Source organism: Symphalangus syndactylus, chromosome 3 (assembly GCF_028878055.3).
Source record: "Symphalangus syndactylus isolate Jambi chromosome 3, NHGRI_mSymSyn1-v2.1_pri, whole genome shotgun sequence".
Taxonomy (NCBI): Eukaryota; Metazoa; Chordata; class Mammalia; order Primates; family Hylobatidae; genus Symphalangus; species Symphalangus syndactylus.
In genome coordinates this window covers 152,026,087-152,048,563 of record NC_072425.2, presented here as the reverse complement: position 1 = coordinate 152,048,563, position 22,477 = coordinate 152,026,087, and the positions used below count along the sequence as shown (strand labels likewise).

Below are 22,477 nucleotides of genomic sequence, written 5' to 3'. Positions count from 1 at the left end.
GAAAATTTTCACAACCTACTCATCTGACAAAAGGCTAATATCCAGAATCTACAATGAACTCAAACAAATTTACAAGAAAAAGAAAAACAACCCCATCAAAAAGTGGACAAAGGACATGAACAGACACTTCTCAAAAGAAGACATTTATGCAGCCAAAAAACACATGAAAAAATGTTCATCATCACTGGCCATCAGAGAAATGCAAATCAAAACCACAATGAGATACCATCTCACACCAGTTAGAATGGCCATCATTAAAAAGTCAGGAAACAACAGGTGCTGGGGAGGATGTGGAGAAATAGGAACACTTTTACACTGTTGGTGGGACTGTAAACTAGTTCAACCATTGTGGAAGTCAGTGTGGCGATTCCTCAGGGATCTAGAACTAGAAATACCATTTGACCCAGCCATCCCATTACTGGGTATATACCCAAAGGTCTATAAATCACGCTGCTATAAAGACATATGCACACATATGTTTATTGCGGCACTATTCACAATAGCAAAGAGTTGGAACCAACCCAAATGTCCAACAACGATAGACTGGATTAAGAAAATGTGGCACATATACACCATGGAATACTATGCAGCCATAAAAAATGATGAGTTCATGTCCTTTGTAGGGACATGGATGAAACTGGAAAACATCATTCTCAGTAAACTATCGCAAGGACAAAAAACCAAACACCGCATGTTCTCACTCCTAGGTGGGAATTGAACAATGAGAACACATGGACACAGGAAGGGCAACATCACACTCCGGGGACTGTTGTGGGGTGGGGGGAGGGGGGAGGGACAGCATTAGGAGATATACCTAATGCTAAATGACGAGTTAATGGGTGCAGCACACCAACATGGCACATGGATGCATATGTAACAAACCTGCACATTGTGCACATGTACCCTAAAACTTAAAGTATAATAATGATAAAAAAAATCGGATGACTGCAAGATAACCATTTTAAAAATAAAGATGAGCGATGAAATGCCATGTTAGAGTTCTCTTTTTGTTTATCTTAACAGTTAAATAAACTTTAGCAGGTAATAATCAAAATTTATTGGGACTGGATTTTTAAAACTATTTTGAGGGTTAAGTTTTTAAACTGAGAAAACAGACTTTTTTCAGCAAAAAGCAATTAAAAAAATTAGAGGTAGCTTCTGCTGACATCATGTTTAGCAGTAATTTTCTGTTATATATCAGTTTGGGGTCAGCAAACCTATAAATATAGTCTTTCTTTTAGTTGTTTGGGCCGTTGTTCATGTTGGCTAGCACAAAGCAGGATTTTTTTTCAATTCATCTCTATTCAGAGCTCCCACATGGTTATTTATAAATCCCTACATATCCATTACAGTGTGTACAGTCCCAATGCTCATGCTTACCCATGCATTCTTCCAATCATATCTCTGTATGTGAAATTCATTGCTAGAAAAGGGGAAATGTTATATAAAATATTTATAGTATGCTTTTTAAAGTAGGCATCTAGAAAGTTTTAATTATACAAAGTTTTCAGAATTACTTCATAGGTTCACAAGGCAAACACCCTCACAAAGTGTACTGTATGTGTAAGAAAAGTAGCTATACTTAAAGTAGACAATTGTGTTTTATGAAATTTATGTAAGATGATACCCATGAGTTAGTTATTTCTGGCATAAGGAATAAATTCATAATCATATTTTCCTAAGAAGCAGTGTTTTAAAAATGAATGAAAACAATCATTGAAATCCAAAATAAATTCATGTATATTACTTTTGTTACTTTTTCATTTCTATAAATGTATGAAATACCTGTATAATTTTGTTACGGGGATATATTGCACAGTGTGACATCAGGGCTATTAGGGTATTCAGCACTTGAGTAATGTAGGTTGTGTAAGTAATTTCTCATCATTGGCTTCTAGCACCACTTCACCCACCTGAGTCTCCAATGTCTATTATTCCACACTCTATGTTCATGTGGACACATTATTTGGCTCCCATTTATAACTCAGAACATGTGGGATTTGTCTCTGTTTCTGACTTCTTTCACTTAAGATAATGGCCTCCAATTCAATCCATGTTGCTACAAAAGACATGATTCCATGTTTTATCATTGAGTAATAACATGGTTTGGCTGTGTCCTAACCCAAATCTCATCTTGAATTCCCATATGTTGTGGGAGACACCCTGTAGGAGGTAATTGAATCATGGGGACAGGTCTTTCCCATACTGTTCTCATGATCACTAATAAGCCTCATGAGATCTGATGGTTTTAAAAAGGGGAGTTTCCCTGCACAAGCTCTCTTCTCTTTTCTGCCACCATGTGAGACATGCCTTTCACCTTCACCTATAATTGTGAGGCCTCTCCAGCCAAGTAGAACTGTAAGTCCAATAAATCTCTTTCTTTAGTAAATTGCCCAGTCTCAGGTATGTCTTTCAGCAGCATGAAAACAGACTAATACAGTAAATTGGTACTAGTAGAATGGGGCACTCCTGAAAAGATAGCCAAAAATGTGGAAGCAGCTTTGGAACTGGGTAACAGTCAGAGGTTGGAACAGTTTGGAAGGCTGAGGAAAAGACAGGAAAATGTGGGAAAGTTCAGAACTCCCTAGAGATTTGTTGAATGGCTTTGACCAAAATGCTATTAATGATATGGACAATGAAATCCAGGTTGAGGTGGTCTCAGATGGAGATGAGAAACTTCTTGGGAACTGGAGCAAAGGTGGCCCCTGTTATGTTTTAATAAAGAGACTGGAGTCATTTTGCCCCTGCCCTAGAGATTTGTGGAATTTTGAAGTAGAGAGTGATGATTTAGGGTATCTGGCTGAAAAAACTTCTAAGCAGCAAAGAGGTGCTGCTTGGTGACTTGGGTGCTGTTAAAAGCATTCAGTTTTAAAAGGGAAACAGAGCATAAAAGTTTGGAAAATTTGCAGCTTGACAATGCAATACAAAAGAAAATCTCATTTTCTGAGGAGAAATTCAAGCCAGTTGCAGAAATTTGCATAAGTAAAGAGGAGCTGAATGTTAATCACCAAGACAGTGGGTAAAATGTCTCCAGGGCATGTCAGAGACTTTTGCAGCAGCACCTCCCATCACAGGCCCTGAGACTTAGGAGGAAAATATGGTTTCGTGGGCTGGGCCCAGGGACCCTCTGCTGTGTGCAGTCTAGGGACTTGGTGCCCTGTGTCCCAGCCACTCCAGCTGTGACTAAAAAGGCCAAGATACAGCTTGGGCTGTGGCTTCAGAGGGTGGAAGCCCCAAGCCTTGGCAGTTTCCACGTGGTGTTGAGCCTACAGGTGCACAGAAGGCAAGAATTGAGGTTTGGGAACCTCTGCTAGGTTTCAGAGGACATGTAGAAATGCCTGGATGCCCAGGTAGAAGTTTTCTGCAGGGGTGGGGCCCTCATGGAGAATGTCTGCTAGGGCAGTGCAGAAGGGAAATGTGGGGTCTAATCCCCCACAGAGAGTCCCTACTGGGCACCACCTAGTGGAGCTGTGAGAAGAGGGCCCGCATCTTCCAGACCCCAGAATGGTAGATCCTCTGAGAGCTTACACCATGCACCTGGAAAAGCCACAGATGCTCAATGCCAGCCCATGAAAGCAGCCAGGAGGGGGGCTATGCCCGGCAAAGCCACAGGGGCAGAGCTGCCCAAGACCATGGAAACCCATCCCTTGCATTGGCATGACCTCGAATTGAGACATGGAGTCAAAAGAGATCATTTTGGAGCTTTTAAGACTTGACTGCCCTGCTGGATTTTGGACTTGCACAGGGCCTGTAGCCCCTTTGTTTTGGCCAATTTTTCCCATTTGGTATAGCTATATTTACCCAATACCCGTATCCACATTATATTTAGGAAGCAATAAACTTGCTTTTGACTTTACAGGCTCATAGGCAGAAGGGACTTGCCTTGTCTTGGATGAGACTTTGGACTGTGGGCTTTTGAGTTGGTGCTGAAATGAGTTGAGACTTTGGGGGATTTTGAGAGCGCATGATTCATTTTGAAACGTGAGGACATGAGATTTGGGAGGGGTTGGGAAGAATTAAATGGTTTGGCTGTGCCCCCACACAAATCTCATCTTGAGTTCCCATGTGTCTTCGGAGGGACCCGGTAGGAGGTAATTGAATAATGGGGGCAGGTCTTTCCCATGCTCTTCTCATGATCACTAATAAATCTCATGAGATCTGATGGTTTTAAAAAGGGGAGTTTCCATATAAAATCTCTCTTATCTGTAACCATGTAAGATGTGCCTTTCACCTTCCACTATAATTGTGAGGCCTCTTCAGCCACGTGGAACTGTAAGTCCAATAAACCTCTTTCTCTTGTAAATTGCCCAGTCTCAGGTATGTCTTTATCAGCGGTGTGAAAATGGACTAATATAAGTAATATTTCATTGTGTAAATATACCACATTTTCTTTATCCAGTCATCCATTAATGGATACAGGTTGATTTTACATCTTTGCTATTGTGCAAAGTGCTACAATAAACATACAAATACAGGTGTATTTTTGGTATAATGATTTCTTTTCCTTAGGGGATATACCCACTATTAGGGTTGCTGGATGAAATTAAAAGATATATTTTAAATAATATGTGTTAGTGTGTGTATGATATTTTAAATCTAGAAAGCTAGATGTATTGTCTCATCTTAAAATCTGCCAAAAGAGCCAAGCTTTAATTTGAGAAAGAAATATAACACATCACATTCTATATTGCTTACTATATCCTGGCACTGGTCAAAATGTTTTACATATATATCAACTTATTTAATGGAACAAGGATCATAATCTTTCAACAACAGCTAAATAATTTTAACAACCAAGCAGCTGATATAGAAATAACTGTTTATAGATGGAACTACTGAGTTTACTCCCAGAGGTAGATGTTTGCCAGCTATTGGTTTGGTGAAAGCATAGCTGTGATATGACACTTGTGTGAAGGAATAAAAGGTACTTGCATTTGCAAATGAATATAAGGATACTGAAGCGTCATTGAGTTTTTCACTGGCATTATAATTTGTTTCAAGTATCTGATCATAATACTATGCATGCTTCTTTTTGTAAGCTCTCTTCTCACTATACCACCATAATGTTAGCAGAAGGAGTGTGGGTGAATCTATCTCCTGCTACTAAATCAGCTGAAAGAGTTACATCTGGCTACCTACCACAAATTAGAAATTCAGTAGAAAGAAGCTTAATCTGATGGCTCCACAAGGAAAATTAACAGATTAAGAAGGTGTATGTACATCTGTGTATCTGTCGTAAATAATGACAAAATGGTTTGAAATATCTACCAAAGGAAAATAGAATTAATTTATGATTGGGATACTTTATTTACATTAATTAATATCATAATTATTTTAAGCAGCATTATTTGATACAAATGAATTATAAATAGAAATCAAATCAAAGTAAAATAAAATATTCCTATGAGGAAAATAAAGTATGATTAGATTTCTTTACATAAACTGCACTTCATACATAGCCCATTTTTAATCATAATAAGGATGTAGGTTTAGTCAAAACTTTAACCATGTTAAAAGTTAATTCTACCAACTGATTTGTGAGATATTGGGCGTAAAGCTGCCTCAGTGTGTACATATTCCCAGTCATTCCACTTTAAACAGTCCTCACTTTTACTCATAAAATCATGAGGATTACTGTAACATTTTCAACCTATATGGCATAAATCTCAAAATAATAACCCATTTATTTAAAAAATTTTAATTGCAAAATAAGTTTAATAGAGATACAATATCTCATCAAATATTGAGCCTATAGATTATGAAATATTGATGCACAGTCCTTAGAATAGTATTATAAAGAGATCACAGTGACCAGCAGGCACGCATTCTGTGCTCAATCCTTGGCATCACGTACCAGCTTTAGTTACTGAATAGCAGTTAGCTGTGACACGCCCAACAGACAATCAATACTCTTTAATAGCAACCATTGTAGATTCCACGTCTTAAACTAAATCGTTCATAAATATGTTCACTAGTGAGGCTCAGGAGATCGAGACCATCCTGGCCAACAGGGTGAAACCCCGTCTCTACTAAAAAAAATACAAAAAACTAGCCAGACGCGGTGGCGGCGCCTGTAGCTCCAGCTACTCAGGAGGCTGAGGCAGGAGAATGGCGGGAACCCGGGAGGCGGAGCCTGCAGTGAGCCCAGATTGCGCCCCTGCACTCCAGTCTGGGCGACAGAGCGAGACTGTCTCAAAAACAAAACAAAACAAAAGCCAAACCATTGACTGCCAAAAGTGATTTGCCAGGTCAGGAAAAGTCTATACAATATAGTGACTGAGGAGCTGCACACTGGTTTGAATTTATGAAATTACACAGCCTACAGTCTGTTTAAATTACATCATCTTTCTATTTCTCTACTTCTCTATCAGTAAAATGGGCATAATCCCAGTACCCACCTCTCTGAAACATCATGATATTACATTGAGTTAAAAATGCAGGAATTTTAGAATACCACTACTTTATTAGCTGTTAATGATAGCTAAAATGATAGCTCAATTTTGAGCAGTGGTAGTTTCTCTCAAACTAATTCATTCTATTAGAAAAACAAATATCCACGTAAAGCAAAACCAGACTTGGAAGAAATATTGAAAGCAGGTAGCTGATTGTTTAACTCGAAGGCCTAAACATCCTTATCCCAATGCCTAAATTCAAGTCAAATTGTAGGATGCATTTCTCTTTCTACCTGTGCTTCCTGTCTCCCTTCCATCTTTCCCCATTCATGTATGACATATGTCCCCATTTTGATGAAGTAAACATTTTGTGCCTCAATTTCTCATTTTAAAAACCTAGAAAGTTTTAGCTTTTTGTATAAAATTTAATATGGAGTTGAAGGTGGGCTAGTAACAACAATATTTGGGGATTATTTTCTATTATCTCATCTTTCACTTTTTAAACAAAGGCCCAGAACTAATCAGGCTCTAAGAAACTGGCACTACTGAAAATATATACAAATTTGGGAAAGATAACTTAATTAAAAGATTGTTGATTTGCATTGAGAAACAACCACCATAAGATCCAAAATGCCTGAGCATTCTGTTCCCTGCCAAATTGTAATCTCTTAGCTTTGGCCACCATAATTGTCAAAGCACAAGGAATTTTAGTCTCTGTTTCTGAAAATGTCCAAGGTATTCACCTTTTCAAAAAAGAAAAAAAGTCTCAGCTCCTACTGTTGATTTAAATTCTTTTATAAATCTCTATCAAACTTTTCATGTTTACAGTTCTTATGCAATAATAAAACAAATCCAATACATGTATAACCACACAATCAATAAATTACAATTAATAATTTATATCAAATGATAAATAATATAGTTTTGTTGGAATTAATTTGACAATGTTTGATTCAGTTACAAACAGAGATATAACTAAATGTATTTAAAATATTAAAAGATGAATTGCTATCAATTGTTTTGAATTTTAAACTAAAAATCAATAGTTCCTATAAAATTATTATTAAATGTTCTAATAATTGTACAGAATCCAGAGCAACTCTTTTCCCAGTTTACCGTATACTAATGTGTGCTTAGATCAGTGTTACATTACATAGCATGCTGTAGGAAAGACAGGATGGGCATTCATTAAACTAGCTCTGATTTAACTTGTCCTCTGTCATTTTGTGAATATAATCCAGGGACTACCTACTCCTTAACTTCTCAAATCTGTTTTCTCACCTATAAATAATAATTGCTACCTGAAAGAAATTGTGGGGCATATGAGATTTAATTAACACATGTTAATCATAGCACATGTCCTAGTATTTAGTAGATCTTTAGTAATTATTAGACAAAGCAAATTTATTTTCCTTTGGATTAATAAAGATTTAAATATTTGCCATAGGTTGTATTATGCAATTATATTTACCCAAAATTTTGAGGAAATATAATTTTATACAACTTTCCCATATTTCTAGAAAAAGAAAAGGTAGCTTTTTAGAAATGGCACTAACATACTTGGTAGTTTTTCTTGATGAATATTTCTGAGAGAGATTACAGAAGTTATATATTAAAAATAAGTAACTTCAAGTAAAAGCCATGATCTGCCTTGCAGTGCTCAAATAAGTTCTTTCATATATTCACAATGATTTATTTTCTCATGACAGGACTTTATAATGAAACGATCTTACTCTTGGAGATTTTAGTAGATTTCAGCCTTAGAACTGTGGACATTGATTAATAACAGCAAAACGATATTGAGTAAATAGTAATGCAAAAAGGATTAGATTGTGCATTCAGTATCATGAGAATCAGAAAGCTTATCCAATGTAAATTACTAATTATTCAAAGGAAACAATTAATCATGATACAAAGAACAAACAAAAATGGGTCCAACACGACGAACTTAACTCTCTAGGCCTTTTCTTACGCTGTGAGGATACACCTGGCACAGATTAAAATATGAAGTTCTCCAGAACACATATGGAGTCACATCACATACACAGGAGGAGTAACTTTTGGTATAAAATATAGTCATTTGTCTTCCGATAATCATGCCTCATAAATCTTTGAAATGCATGGCTGTTTGCTATTGACAAGGCTAGAAAATCAGGCATCTCTGGCCAAAAGTATTTCCAAAATAAGAACTCTCCCACCAGCAAAAATCATCAATTTGTTTGCCAGGATGACAGTCATTATTATAGTCTCCAGGTACCAAATTCTGATTAAAGGAGAAAATGTATTTTATGCTTGCTGTTTAATTATTTACTTTCTAGGATTATAAGATAAAAAGAAAATTTGGCAAATAGTGGGCCCATTAACTGAATGAAGAGTGAAGTGTGAGGCTGTTGATAAATTGTGACCACTTGAATAGGGCAGAGTCAGGACCAATAACAGAGTAGAGATCAAGATACACCTGCACACAAGGCAAGTAGGCAACCAGGAATTGACATCATGCCAGAAATGAAAGTTGAGACAAAGAAGACTATCTAATAGGCAGTAAATAAGAAAAACTAGAAGAACATAGGCATAGAAAGGAAAAAAAAATCAAAAGATTTGAAGGAGTCAGACTGTGGGTCTAGGTAGAGTCAGAAATCATTCAAGCCATCGGGGCATCGATGGCGCCATAAGCAGCCATCCGTCGCTCTATATTCTCCAAGAGCAGAGGCCAGTATCAAGCAGGTGAGAGCAGATGTGCAGTCATTGCAGCCTGGGAAGGAAGCTGTCTACGTAAAAACTGTACCTTTATGCCAAACCTTTCAACCAAATATTACACAATCAATAACCAAAAAGCTATACAATATAGTGACAATAACCAATTAAAGTGAGCTTGAGGAGCTAAAAACAAAATATTCCTGGATTGCTTCCTCCTGCTACTTGCTCTTTGTTTTCTGCCTATATTTAACTCCCTAACTACCTTTTTGGTAAGATTTTAATGTCATTCATAGAACTTTGTTCATTATTTGATGTTGGTAGTAAAGCCAACTTCTCTACTCTTCATTTTCTTTTTTTATATGGATTTTCTTATTTCCAACTTTTATTTTAAGGGTACATGTGCAGATGTGCAGGTTTATTACATAGGTACATGTGTGTCATGGGGATTTGCTGCACAGATCATCCCATCACCTAGGTATTAAGCTCAGCTTGCATTAGCTATTTTTCCTGATTCTCTCCCTCCTCCTGCCCCCCACCAGCAGATCCTAGTGTGTGCTGTTCCTCACCCCATGTGTCCATGTGTTCTCATCATTTAGCTCCCACTTATAAGTGAGAACATACAGTGTTTGGTTTTCTGTTCCTGCATTAGTTTTATAAGGATAATGGCCTCCAACTTCATCCACGTCCTTACAAAGGACATGATCTGGTTTGTTTTTACAGCTGCATAATATTTCTTGGTGTATATGTGTGACATTTTCTTCATCCAGTCTATCACTGATGGGCATTTAAGTTAATTCTGTGTCTTTGTTGTGAATAGTGCTGCAATTATATACTTGTGCATCTATCTTTATAATAGAATAATTTATATTCCTTTGGGAATTACCCAGTAATCGGATTGCTAGGTTGAACGGTATTTTTGGCTTTATGTCTTTGAATAATCGCCACACCGTCATCCACAATGGTTGAATTAATTTACGCTTCCAACAACAGTGTGAAAGAGTTCCTTTTTCTCCACAACCTCACTAGCATCTGTTATTTTTGACTTTTTAATAATTGCCATTCTGACTGGTGTTAAATGGTATCTCATTGTGGTTTTGATTTGCATTTCTCTAATGATGACTGATGAGTTTTTTTGCATATGTTTTTGGCCACATGTATGTCTTCTTTTGAGAAGTGTCTATTCATGTCCTTTGCCCACTTTTTAATGAGGTTATTTGTCTTTTCTTGTAAATTTGTTTGAGTTCTTTATAGATGCTAGATATTAGACATTTGCTAGACGGATTGATGGCAAAAATTTTCTCCCTTTCTGTAGGTTGTCTGTTTACTCTGTTGATAGTTGTTTTTTGTGTGTGTGTGTGTGTGTGTGTGCATGCGCACGTGCTGTGAAGAAACGCTTTAGTTTAATTGGGTTCTATTTGTCAACTTTTGCTTTTTTTGTAATTGCTTTTGGCATCTTGGTCATGAAATCTTTGTCAGTGTCTGTGTCCTGAATAATATTGCCTAGGTTTTCTTCTAGAGTTTTTACAGTTTGGCATTTCACATTTAAGTCTTTATTCCATCTTGGATTGATTTTGTATATGGTGTAAAGAAGAGGTCCAGTTCCAGTTTTTTCAACTAATGCCAGCCAGTTATCACAGCATCATTTATTAAATAGGGAATCATTTCCCCATTGCTTGTTTTTGTCAGGTTTGTCAAAGATCAGATGGTTGTAGGTGTGCAGCATTATTTCTGGGTTCTCTATCCTGTTCCATTGGTCTGTCTGTTCTTGTACCAGTACCATGCTGTTTTGGTTACTGTAGCCCTTTGTATAGTTTGAAGTCGGGCAGTGTGATAACTTTCAGCCTTGTCCTTTTTGGTGAGGGTTGCCTTGGCTATTCAGGCTCTTTTTTGGGTCCATATAAATTTTAAAATAGTTTTTTTTTCTAATTATGTGCAGAATGCCTATGGTAGTTTAATAGGATGCATTGAATCTGTAAATTGCTTTGGGCAGTATGGCCTTTTTAATGATATTGATTCTTCCTATTCATGAGCGTGGAATGTTTTCCATTTGTTTGTGTCTTCTCTACTTTGAGCAGTGGTTTGTAGTTCTCTTTGGAGATGTCCTTCACTTCCCTTGTTAGCTGTATTTCTAGCTATTTTATTCATTTTGTAGCAATTGTGAAGGGGGAGTTCATTGCTGATTTGGCTCTCGGCTTGCCTGTTGTTAGCATACAGAAATGCTGGTAATTTTTGCACATTGATTTTGTATCCTGAGACTTTGATGAATTTGCTTATCAACTTAAGAGGCTTTTGGGTAGAAATGATGGGGTTTTCTAGATATAGGATCATGTCTGAAAACAAAGATAGTTTGATTTCTCTTTCTATTTGAATATGCTTTATTTCTTTCTCTTGCCTGATTGCCCTGGCCAGGACTTCCAATGCTATGCTGAATAGGGATAGTGAGAGAGGACAACCTTGTCTTGTGCTGTTTTTCAAGGGGAATGCTTCCAGTTATTGCCCATTCAGTACGATATTGGCTCTGGGTTTGCATGTATGGCTCTTATTGTTTTGAGGTATATTCCTTTAATACCTACTTTATTGAGAGTCCTACCAACCAAAAAAAGTTCAGGACCAGAAGGATTCACAGCTGAGTTCTACCAGAGGTATAAAGAAGAGCTGGAACAATTCCTACTTAAAGTATTCCAAGAAACTGAGAAGGAGGGACTCCTCCCTAACTAATTCTATGAGGCCACCATTATCCTGACACCAAATCCTGGCAATGGCACAACAGAAAAAGTAAACTTCAGGCCAATATCCTTGATGAACATCAATGCAAAAATCCTCAACAAAATACTGGCAAACCAAATCCAGACACACATCAAATAGCTTATCCACCATGATCAAGTAGGCTTCATCCCCAGGGTGCAAGTCTAGTTCAACATACACAAATCAATAAAAGTGATTCATCACATAAACTGGACTAAACCCAAAAACCACATGATTATCTCAATATATGCAGAAAAGGCCTTTATAAAGTTCAATATGGCTTCTGGTCTAGTCTTCATTTTCTTTGCCTTCCATGGATAGCAGTTGACATTCACCCAGAAGATTCTACTCATTCCCATCCACACTGAGCATCTATCCTATTCCACCTGATCCCAATGCTGGACTGCAATCTATAATATCAAATTGATGTCCTTTCCTCCCCAAGAAATAGGATTTTCTCAGATTTCCTTCAGAAAAAAAATAGGCAGCATGAGTCAAAGTCAAGGTAGGTTTGATTTAAATTATAGCTATATAACGTCAAGTTAGCAGACCCAGATAACACATTTCAGTGGTGAACAACTAAGTGCCAGATTCTAGGCTACTGTTTTTACATGAGTTATGCAGAAACACATTTTTTTCTATCTTTCATTTTAAGGAAAAAATTTCATGATGCTTTTCTTGGTTTATTGGACACAACTTCTAAGACATTTCAATTCTCTGTGAATTTTGATACTATAGGGAACCAGGACATGACACTAATTGAATAGATTCCTCAGAGACCTACAAGCTGTCAACTGTATAAAGATTTCTTTTTGTAATGCAATGTTTTGGTTCATTGCACACAACATCAAAACACTCAGATCAGAGAGAATGCAAAAGACGTTTTAACAGATACTTAAGAACAGAATACATTTGACCCCTCAAAGTGTCCCAGGAAGAGTAATTATTCAAAACATTTTTCTATATTCCTCACAAAACAATAGAGTCCCATAGTTAACTATCACTTAAAATAGTGGCTTAACGATTATCTTTGACGCCTAGGTGAACATTTATTTTTCTTGTCCCTATTATTATACAATAAAAGTCCAAAAATACATAAAGTCACCTACCTACAATGACAAAAAAATTGGCAGTGTGAGCCTGGGGTTGGCCTGGAAGCAAGTCATGAGCACTAACGCATTTGCATGCACTTGACTGTCTAGTAAAGCAGACCAATTATACAGGCGCCAAAAGGCAGCTTAGTGATGGAAAATTCTTTCAGTAGCTTTTTAGTTTATTTGATTGATTATGTATGACCCAGTGATAGCAGTTTGAATTTGATTGTAGATAGAAAAGAAAAAGAAAGCAAACCAAGCTATATTACTTAAAAGATCAAGTACACGGAGAACTAGGCATGCAATTATTCATTCCATACTGGTGAATATTAGTTTTTGAGAAATTAAAAAATACACTTCTTTGTATTTCCAGGTATTGATTTTAATCTGATTAAATGAAATAACCACGTGTCAACCTGGGGGAAAGACTGCGTGAAGACCATCATGATCATCTCAAAACTCAAAGGAATTTGCATCCAGAATGGCTTAACTTTGAGAATAGGTACCTGAGCAAAGAAAAGGGTTAATTCATCTGGTTGTTATAGATTTAGAAGAAAGCTATGGATTTAGAAGAAAACCCACTTGACTACCTAAACAGCTTTATGTCATTTCCAGCTTTCATATCTCTCTACTTTGGAGGTAGATTTTGAAACCCAGATTCTATTTTGAGGCTTCTCTTGCCAAAGGAATTATCATGACTCTTCTGTTTACTTCACAGGACCCAACTTTAACACCATTCTAATCTTTTCCAATTCAACTCCCTATGCTTTGTTTTCATCGAGGGAGTTAATCAAATAATAACCATAATCATAGTAATAGTAATAATTATGACTATAATTAAGTTATATTTAAATACTAAGTGCTTTGCCTGTATACACACATTTTATCCTCACAACTATAGGAGGTAGCAACTAGTGTCATACTGAGGCATACAAAGGTGAAGTAAGTCACCCAATTTTAAGTGGCAGAAGAAATTTTTGTGCCCATATGGTGTGGCTCAAAGCCTGCACACTTGAACACTATACCAGATAGCATGGACTACTAGGCAGGATTAAAGAGAAGTGGCATAATTGTACCACAATTGGTATGCTAAAGGAAAATTTGGTAAATATTGTTTCTAAGAGGAATACTTTGATTTTGTAGAACAGAACAATATAAGTGAACTAAATATTGTTTAGGAAGGATTTTAAGCTCATATTGATTTAGACTGCCTCATTGGGGACGTGTGCGTTAAATACCCTCTTACTCCTTTTTCATCTGAGAGAGAGGTTTTCTTTCCTTTTTTGTGAGACAGTGTCTCACTTTGTCAGTCAGGCTGAGTGCAGTGGCAGTCATAGCTCACTGTAGCCTCTACCTTCTGAGCTCGAGTGAGCCTCCTGTCTCGGGCTACAGGGGTGCACCACCACCTCTTATTTTTTGGTAGAGATGGGATTTCAGCATTTTGCCCAGCCTGGTCACTTGGAGAGAGGTTTCTAGTCGCATATTCAGTATGTTACTTTTCTTTAGATCTTGCTTATTCAATATTTTAATCAAAGGCATGAATAAAGATATAGACTGCAAACATACGTTGGCTTATTTAATGCCAGACTCAAAAATAATATGCCTAAGTATATAAAACCAAATGTAGTAGAAACAAGTATCAAGTTTTATCTTTAGTTTTATGAAAGGTATTTTTTAAGATCTTTAAACTTGAAACACATTCACAGTGTTATGTAAGTTTTGGTTCATTTGTCTTGCTCTGCTTCTGTATAATAGGTATCAGATGATTTTTCAGAATTCTTAGCCACTATATAGTACTTATCTCCTAGAACTTGTTCAATAATAATTGTTAGATGGATTCATGGACTAAAGAATTAATAGATATAGATATAGTTTTCTTTTACAAAGATCAGAATTAATTTACTAAAATCCAAATTTCTGCTAGTAATATTAAATACATGTGGATAAACTACAAGAATGATAAAAATATTGCATTGTAAGAGTCATTAAGAACTTGATATATTGTTAGACAACAACAGTATATTACGATTGTTTTTCAGGCCTCTCATTCCAAGAGAGATTTTAATACAATGCAAAGCATCAAAAATAACTTTAAAATATGATGAATGCTGCGAAATTCATGAAACATGAATAAAACCTTAGGATATTCCATGTTTATTTCAAAGAAGATAAGAAATTGATTTTTACTTAAAGGCTTTCCAAAGCAAGATTAGAAATGTTGTGTTTTTCCAGATACTTACGTATTTCAGAAAAGCCAATTTAATCTCAAACTCTGAAAGTCATTTCATAAAGTATATTGGCAATCATTGCATCTGCTACTTCACAAGGTTTTGTACTCTTTGAAAGGTGTCAAGCAGATCACCTTTCAAAAATGTTCCAGTTTTCTACTGAATGAACTATAAAGGCCTTCCAATTCCATATTCAAAAGATTGTGCAATTCCATGATTTGAAAAATGATATAAAGTCCTAATGAATTCATTCTGCAGCCTGTGGACAGTTTGAGTACTTCGGTGTGATGAGATGAAGACAGGTAGTTGGAATGGATGTAATAAGTAAGAGGATGTGGTTAAAAAGATATCGAGAAAAGTTTCATTATACAGAAGTCCTGGTTTAAAAAAATGCCTTGGGGCTGGGCCAGTGGCTCACACCTCTACTCCCAGCACTTTGGGAGGCTGAGGCGGGTGGATCACTTGAGCTCAGGAGTACGAGACCAGCCTAGCCAACATGGTGAAACCCCGTCTCTACTAAAAATACAAAAATTAGCTGGGCATGATTGGGGGCACCTGTAATACCAGCTACTCAGGAAGCTAAGGCAGGAGAATCACTTAAGCCCAGGAGGCAGAAGTTGCAGTGAGCTGATATCGCACCACTGTACTCCAGCCTGGACAACAAAGTGAGAATCCACCTCAAAAAAATAATAATATAAATAAATAACAGACATTGAAATATTGATGAGTTCAGAGCTGGTTAAATTTCTCAGATTTCTTCAACTGATGCTTTTTTGAGGGAGATACAGATAGAATTGCCACTTGGACATGGTCTTTTAAAAAATGAAAACATGTTTAAATTTGATAGAATGGCAAGTTAATAAAATCAAGAATGATAGGTTTTTAAAATTGTTAAGTGGGAAAACTATTGTACAAACTGTGGCTGGGCAGTACTAACCTGAATGAAGACTAAAAGTAACAGTTATACACTCCCTCTTGACTGAATATCTTGGATACCACACCTAGGTAACTTTATAGAGACATGTAGTTCCCATGTGGGTAATATGGATACATACTAAGATATAATATGACATTGTTAAATCTGAAATGAGGTTATAAAAATAATTATCATTTCAAACATCAGGTCTGATTTTTTTCATAATTATATTTATATAGTACAATGTGATGTTTTGCTATGTGTACAATTTAGAGTGATTAAATCGAGCTAATTAACATATCCATCACTTCACTTCCTTGATATTTTTGTGGTGATACATTTGAAACTACTCTTAGTTATTTTGAAATATACAACATATTATTATTGATTACAGTCATCCTGCTTTGCAGTAGATCTCAAAATTTATTCCTCTTGTCTAGCTGAAACTTTGTAACTTTGGACCAGTAATTCCCCATTCCTTCACTCCTCACCTACCCACTGCCTCTGGGAACCATTATTCTTCGATGAATACAACTTTTTTTAATGCTTTAAGTTCTGGCATACATGTGCAGAACATGCAGGTTTGTTACATATAATCTTACTGCATATTTCCATCCCTTGGTTTTTTGTTTAAGAAATACTTACTTATGCCTAGACCCTATTCCAGACCAATTAAATCAGAATTTCAGATGAGTGGCCTGTGAGCCTGTGTTTTTAAAATGTTACCCAGATATTCTGAATATCAAGCAAAGAATGACAGCTGCTGTCTCTAAATCCTGAAGAGCCTAAACTTCCAAAAAAGAGTTTGTTTTATTCTGAAGATTTGAGTGCCATAGCAATGTCAAAAAGATGGACTGTAGAGGAATAAAAATGAAAAGGAGGAAAAGACCAGTTTAAAAAATATAGTCCACGTGAGAGAAGATGATGGTAGGGAATATGAGGCTAGATAGAGTAGAATTATATCAGAGGTAAAATTAAGTGGGTTTGGCGATGTAACAGACACAGTGAAGGAAGGGGGTGAGATGAATGGACAGGAGGTAAAAAAAAAAAGGTGGAGTGTCTGGCTTTGATAACCAGGTGTGTCGTATTCCCATAACTTGCCTGTGCGAAGCAGGAGAGGAGTAAGTTGGAAGAGGAAGCATGGGAGAAGAGAAGAGGAGGAGTTCCATAATGAGCATGTGGAGATCGTGAGTACCATGGGAGGCCCATGTGTGTCTCTAGCAGAAAAGGAATGTTGAAAATATAGGTACAGATTCAAGAGGAATAAAATGACAGGTGTTTCTGGAGGCATGGCTGCAAATTAAATAACTCTTAAGAGATTATAGAGCATAAGAGCAGAGGATGGAGGGCCAGCTCCTGAGAAGCACCAGAATTTAAGAGCTGATGAGAGAAGCCTAGAAAGAATAGCAATGGGAGACCTTAGAGGCATAAGTAAGCCAAGCAAACATGGCGTCACAGAAGCTTATAACAGAAGGTAATTTAAAGAATGAGAGGCCAACGTCCATATACTTACTTACATAAAACACAAAACAGAAACTGGAGCCTGCAAATGAATACAGCCAAGAATCAAAAGTTTGACCAACACTTCAAGGCTGGCACTATTGGCAACTTGATAATGTTTGTATCAGTTGGGATTATCCCTTGAATTAATGAAAATTTAGCTACAGGGCACATAGGATCAACTTCAAGCAACCTGAGGTTAATAATTGTGAATTACCCATTTTTCTATCACCCCTCCTCCAACATATTCCATAACACCTAGAGGATGGTGAGTGATTATTATATCTCTATACCTTTTGTTATTCAGTAGCAAGATTAGATCCAAAGTGACAGCACATGAGAAGTTAATGTCATATTCATTCATTTTTATTGCATATTTAAGTTGTTTTGATACACATATACATAGTAAAATAGTTTCAATAGTCAAGCAAATTAACATATCCATCATCTCAGTTACCTTTTTTTTTTTTATACTTTAAGTTTTAGGGTACATGTGCACAATATGCAGGTTTGTTACGTATGTATACATATGCCCTGTTGGTGTGCTGCACCCATTAACTCATCATTTAACATTAGGTATATCTCCTAATGCTATCCCTACCCCCCCACCACACAACAGACCCTGGTGTGTGATGTTCCCCTTCCTGTGTCCATGTGTTCTCATTGTTCAATTCTCACCTATGAGTGAGAACATGCGGTGTTTGGTTTTTTGTCCTTGCAATAGTTTGCTGAGAATGATGTTTTCCAGCTTCATCTATGTCCCTACAAAGGACATGACCTCATCATTTTTTATGGCTGCATAGTATTCCATGGTGTATATGTGCCACATTTTCTTAATCCAGTCTATCATTGTTGGATATTTCGGTTGGTTCCAAGTCTTTGCTATTGTGAATAGTGCCACCATAAACATACGTGGGCATGTGTCTTTATAGCAGCATGATTTATAATCCTTTAGGTATATACCCAGTAATGGGATGGCTGGGTCAAATGGTATTTCTAGTTCTAGATCCCTGAGGAATTGCCACACCGACTTCCACAATAGTTGAACTACTTTACAGTCCCACCAACAGTGTAAAAGTGTTCCTATTTCTCCACATCTTCTCCAGCACCAGTTGTTTCCTGACTTTTTAATGATCGCCATTCTAACTGGTGTGAGATGCTATTTCATTGTGGATTTGATTTGCATTTCTCTGATGGCCGGTGATGATGAGCATTTTTTCATGTGTCTGTTGGCTGCATAAATGTCTTCTTTCGAGAAGTGCCTGTTCATATCCTTCGCCCACTTGTTGATGGGGTTGTTTTTTTCTTGTAAATTTGTTTGAGTTCATTGTAGATTCTGGATATTAGCCCTGGGTAGACTGCAAAAATTTTCTCCCATTCTGTAGGTTGCCTGCTCACTCTGATGGTAGTTTCTTTTGCTGTGCAGAAGTTCTTTAGTTTAATTAGATCCCATTTGTCAATTTTGGCTTTTGTTGCCATTGCTTTTGGTGTTTTAGACATGAAGTCCTTGCCCATGCCTATGTCCTGAATGGTATTGCCTAGATTTTCTTCTAGGGTTTTTATGGTTTTAGGTCTAACATGTAAGTCTTTAATCCATCTTGAATTAATTTTTGTATAAGGTATAAGGAAGGGATCCAGTTTCAACTTTCTACATATGGCTAGCCAGTTTTCCCAGCACCATTTATTAAATAAGGAATCCTTTCCCCATTGCTTGTTTTTGTCAGGTTTGCCAAATATCAGATGGTTGTAGATATGCGGCATTATTTCTGAGGCCTCTGTTCCGATCCATTGATCTATGTCTCTGTTGTGGTACCAGTACCATGCTGTTTTGGTTACTGTAGCCTTGTAGTATAGTTTGAAGTCAGGTAGCATGATGCGTCCAGCTTCATTCTTTTGCCTTAGGATTGACTTGGTGATGTGGGCTCTTTTTTGGTTCCATATGAACTTTAAAGTAGATTTTTCCAATTCTGTGAAGAAAGTCATTGGTAGCTTGATGGGGATGGCACTGAATCTATAAATTACCTTGGGCAGTATGGCCATTTTCACGATATTGATTCTTCCTACCCATGGGCATGGAATGTTCTTCCATTTGTTTGTATTCTCTTATTTCATTGAGCAGTGGTTTGTAGTTCTCCTTGAAGAGGTCCTTCACATCGCTTGTAAGTTGGATTCCTAGGTATTTTATTCTCTTTGAAGCAATTGTGAATGGGAGTTCACTCATGATTTGGCTCTCTGTTTGTTACTGGTGTATAAGAATGCTTGTGATTTTTGCACAGTGATTTTGTATCCTGAGACTTTGCTGAAGTTGCTTATCAGCTTAAGGAGATTTTGGGCTGAGACGATGGGGTTTTCTAGATATACCATCATGTCATCTGCAAACGGGCAATGTGACTTCTTCTTTTCCTAAGTGAATACCCTTTATTTCCTTCTCCTGCCTGATTGCCCTGGCCAGAACTTCCAACACTGTGTCGAATAGGAGTGGTGAGAGAGAGCATCCCTGTCTTCAAAAAATCAATGAATACAGGAGCTGGATTTTTGAAAAGATCAACAAAATTGACAGACCGCTAGCAAGACTAATAAAGAAGAAAAGAGGGAAGAATCAAATAGATGCAATAAAAAATGATAAAGGGGATATCACCACTGATCCCACAGAAATGCAAACTACCATCAGAGAATACTATAAACACCTCCACGCAAATAAACTAGAAAATCTAGAAGAAACGGATAAATTCCTGGACACATATACCCTCCCAAGACTAAACCAGGAAGAAGTTGAATCTCTGAATAGATCAATAACAGGCTCTGAAATTGAAGCAATAATTAATAGATAACCAACAAAAAAAAAGTCCAGGACCTGATGGATTCACAGCAGAATTCTACCAGAGGTACATGGAGGAGGTGGTACCATTCCTTCTGAAACTATTCCAATCAGTAGAAAAAGATGGAATCCTCCCTAACTCACTTTATGAGGCCAGCATCATCCTGATACCAAAGCCTGACAGAGACACAACCAAAAAAGAGAATTTCAGACCAATATCCCTGATGAAGATTGATGCAAAAATCGTCAATAAAATACTGGCAAACTGAATCCAGCAGCACATCAAAAAGCTTATACACCATGATCAAGTGGGCTTCATCCCTGGGATGCAAGGCTGGTTCAACATACACAAATCAATAAATGTAATCCAGCATATAAACAGAACCAACGACAAAAACCATATGATTATCTCAGTAGATGCAGAAAAGGCCTTTGACAAAATTCAACAGCCCTTCATGCTAAAAACTCTTAATAAATTAGGTATTGATGGGACGTATATCAAAATAATAAGAGCTATCTATCACAAACCCACAGCCAATATCATACTGAGTGGGCAAAATCTGGAAGCATTCCCTTTGAAAATCTCAGTTACCTTTTTTCTGGATATGTGTGTGAGGAAATAGTACCCACAAACTACCCTTTTAGTAAAATGCCAAATACAGTAAATATTAATACCTACAGTCCTCATGTTGTGCATCAGATCCCTCAACTTGTTAATTCTACATATCTGCAACTTTGCATCCTCTGAATTCTCTATCTCCATTTTCTCTCCTCACCCCCAGCCCCTGGTAACCACTGTTTTATACCCTGTCTCTGTGTATTTAACTTTTTGTTGTTTTTGTTCTGAGAAGCTTTGTTGGGAATTTCAGCTAGGAAATAATATGTTCTGAGTCTTGGGTATCTCAAATGATAGCAGGTAGGAAGTTTTACTTGTCTGGAGAGCAGAGTGCCGGTGCATAATTTTATGCAGAAGAGGGAATAAAGAGAATTCTCTAATTAAAGTTTGAATCAGAAATATGGTTCATAGTTTTATGTGCAACAATCTCTAAGGCTTCTTGGAAAGGAACTAGCTGCCTGATTTTTTTTCATTTGAATCCACTAATACATGAAGAGGATGATTCTCCCATACCAATCCCAAGAATGGTATCTGTAGAATCCAAAGTTGAAATCCTATTATCCTAGAACTTTTTTCAGAAAACTTTAACATGTGTTGAAATGTCATGCTGCTCATATATTTGATAGCAATGAGGAATTTACTTATTATATACTTTAGCTTTTTAGCCCTTTCCCTGCCCACCAGAAATGTTTCTTTTGAATCTGATTTGGTCCTCAGAGTTTAAGAATGTTAAGGCATGTATAGGGGTTTCTTTTTTCTTTTTTATTTTTTGTCAAGCTATTGTATATTTTTACTTTACGTGTTTGAATATGTAGTTACCTGTTTGACTATTTGTTTGGACTCTCATGCCAGAAAAAAAATTATAGTGAATTTTACATGTACGGAGTCTTCATTAACCTGTATAAACTGAGAAGGTTAGAATATCAAAGTCAACACTGTAAGAAATAAAGTGATCTTTTATCTGCTCTATCTCCTTGCAAATAAAAGAACAATAAATTTTGTACTATTATGAAATAGATGAGCTTGAAAAATTTTCAAGTGCCTTGTATAAAATGGCACTTTGAATTCAAGGTATAAACTACAACAAAACACTTTCGAGATCTAGTTTGATTGCAGAGTGCATGCTTACTCATTTATATATTCTCTGCAATTTCTGATTCAAGATATTTCACATTTCTAAAGGAAAACCAAAATAGGATAATAATTACAAAACAAAACAAAAAGTAATGGAGGAAGATAATTGAGCAACTTATTCTCAAAAACTAACTTTTTAACAAACAGAAAAATGCACTAAAAATACTGCCTAGTTGTTTAAAGTAGGCTGAAATCTGACTGTATGCCCCAAGTGAGTGTCCTAAAGAAAAAATACCTTTGAGGTAGCACAGTGATTAAATTTAAAAGATTTATTGTTTAACTTCAGGAAGACTTTCAGTAACTTTTTAGAAAATGTATACATTTAATGGAAGACATG

General features: G+C 36.7%; 1 long non-coding RNA gene across 1 annotated transcript in view; it reads left to right on the top strand.

Moving 5' to 3' along the window:
• The first annotated feature begins 4,194 nt into the window (after positions 1–4,194).
• The window catches only part of LOC129479894 (uncharacterized), a 30,087-nt gene continuing 11,804 nt past the window's right edge, over positions 4,195–22,477 (top strand). Inside the window, exons 1-2 of the long non-coding RNA XR_008656825.2 lie at positions 4,195–4,272; positions 13,302–13,430. This is a non-coding gene — a long non-coding RNA (uncharacterized lncRNA). The remainder of the gene's footprint in view (positions 4,273–13,301; positions 13,431–22,477) is intronic.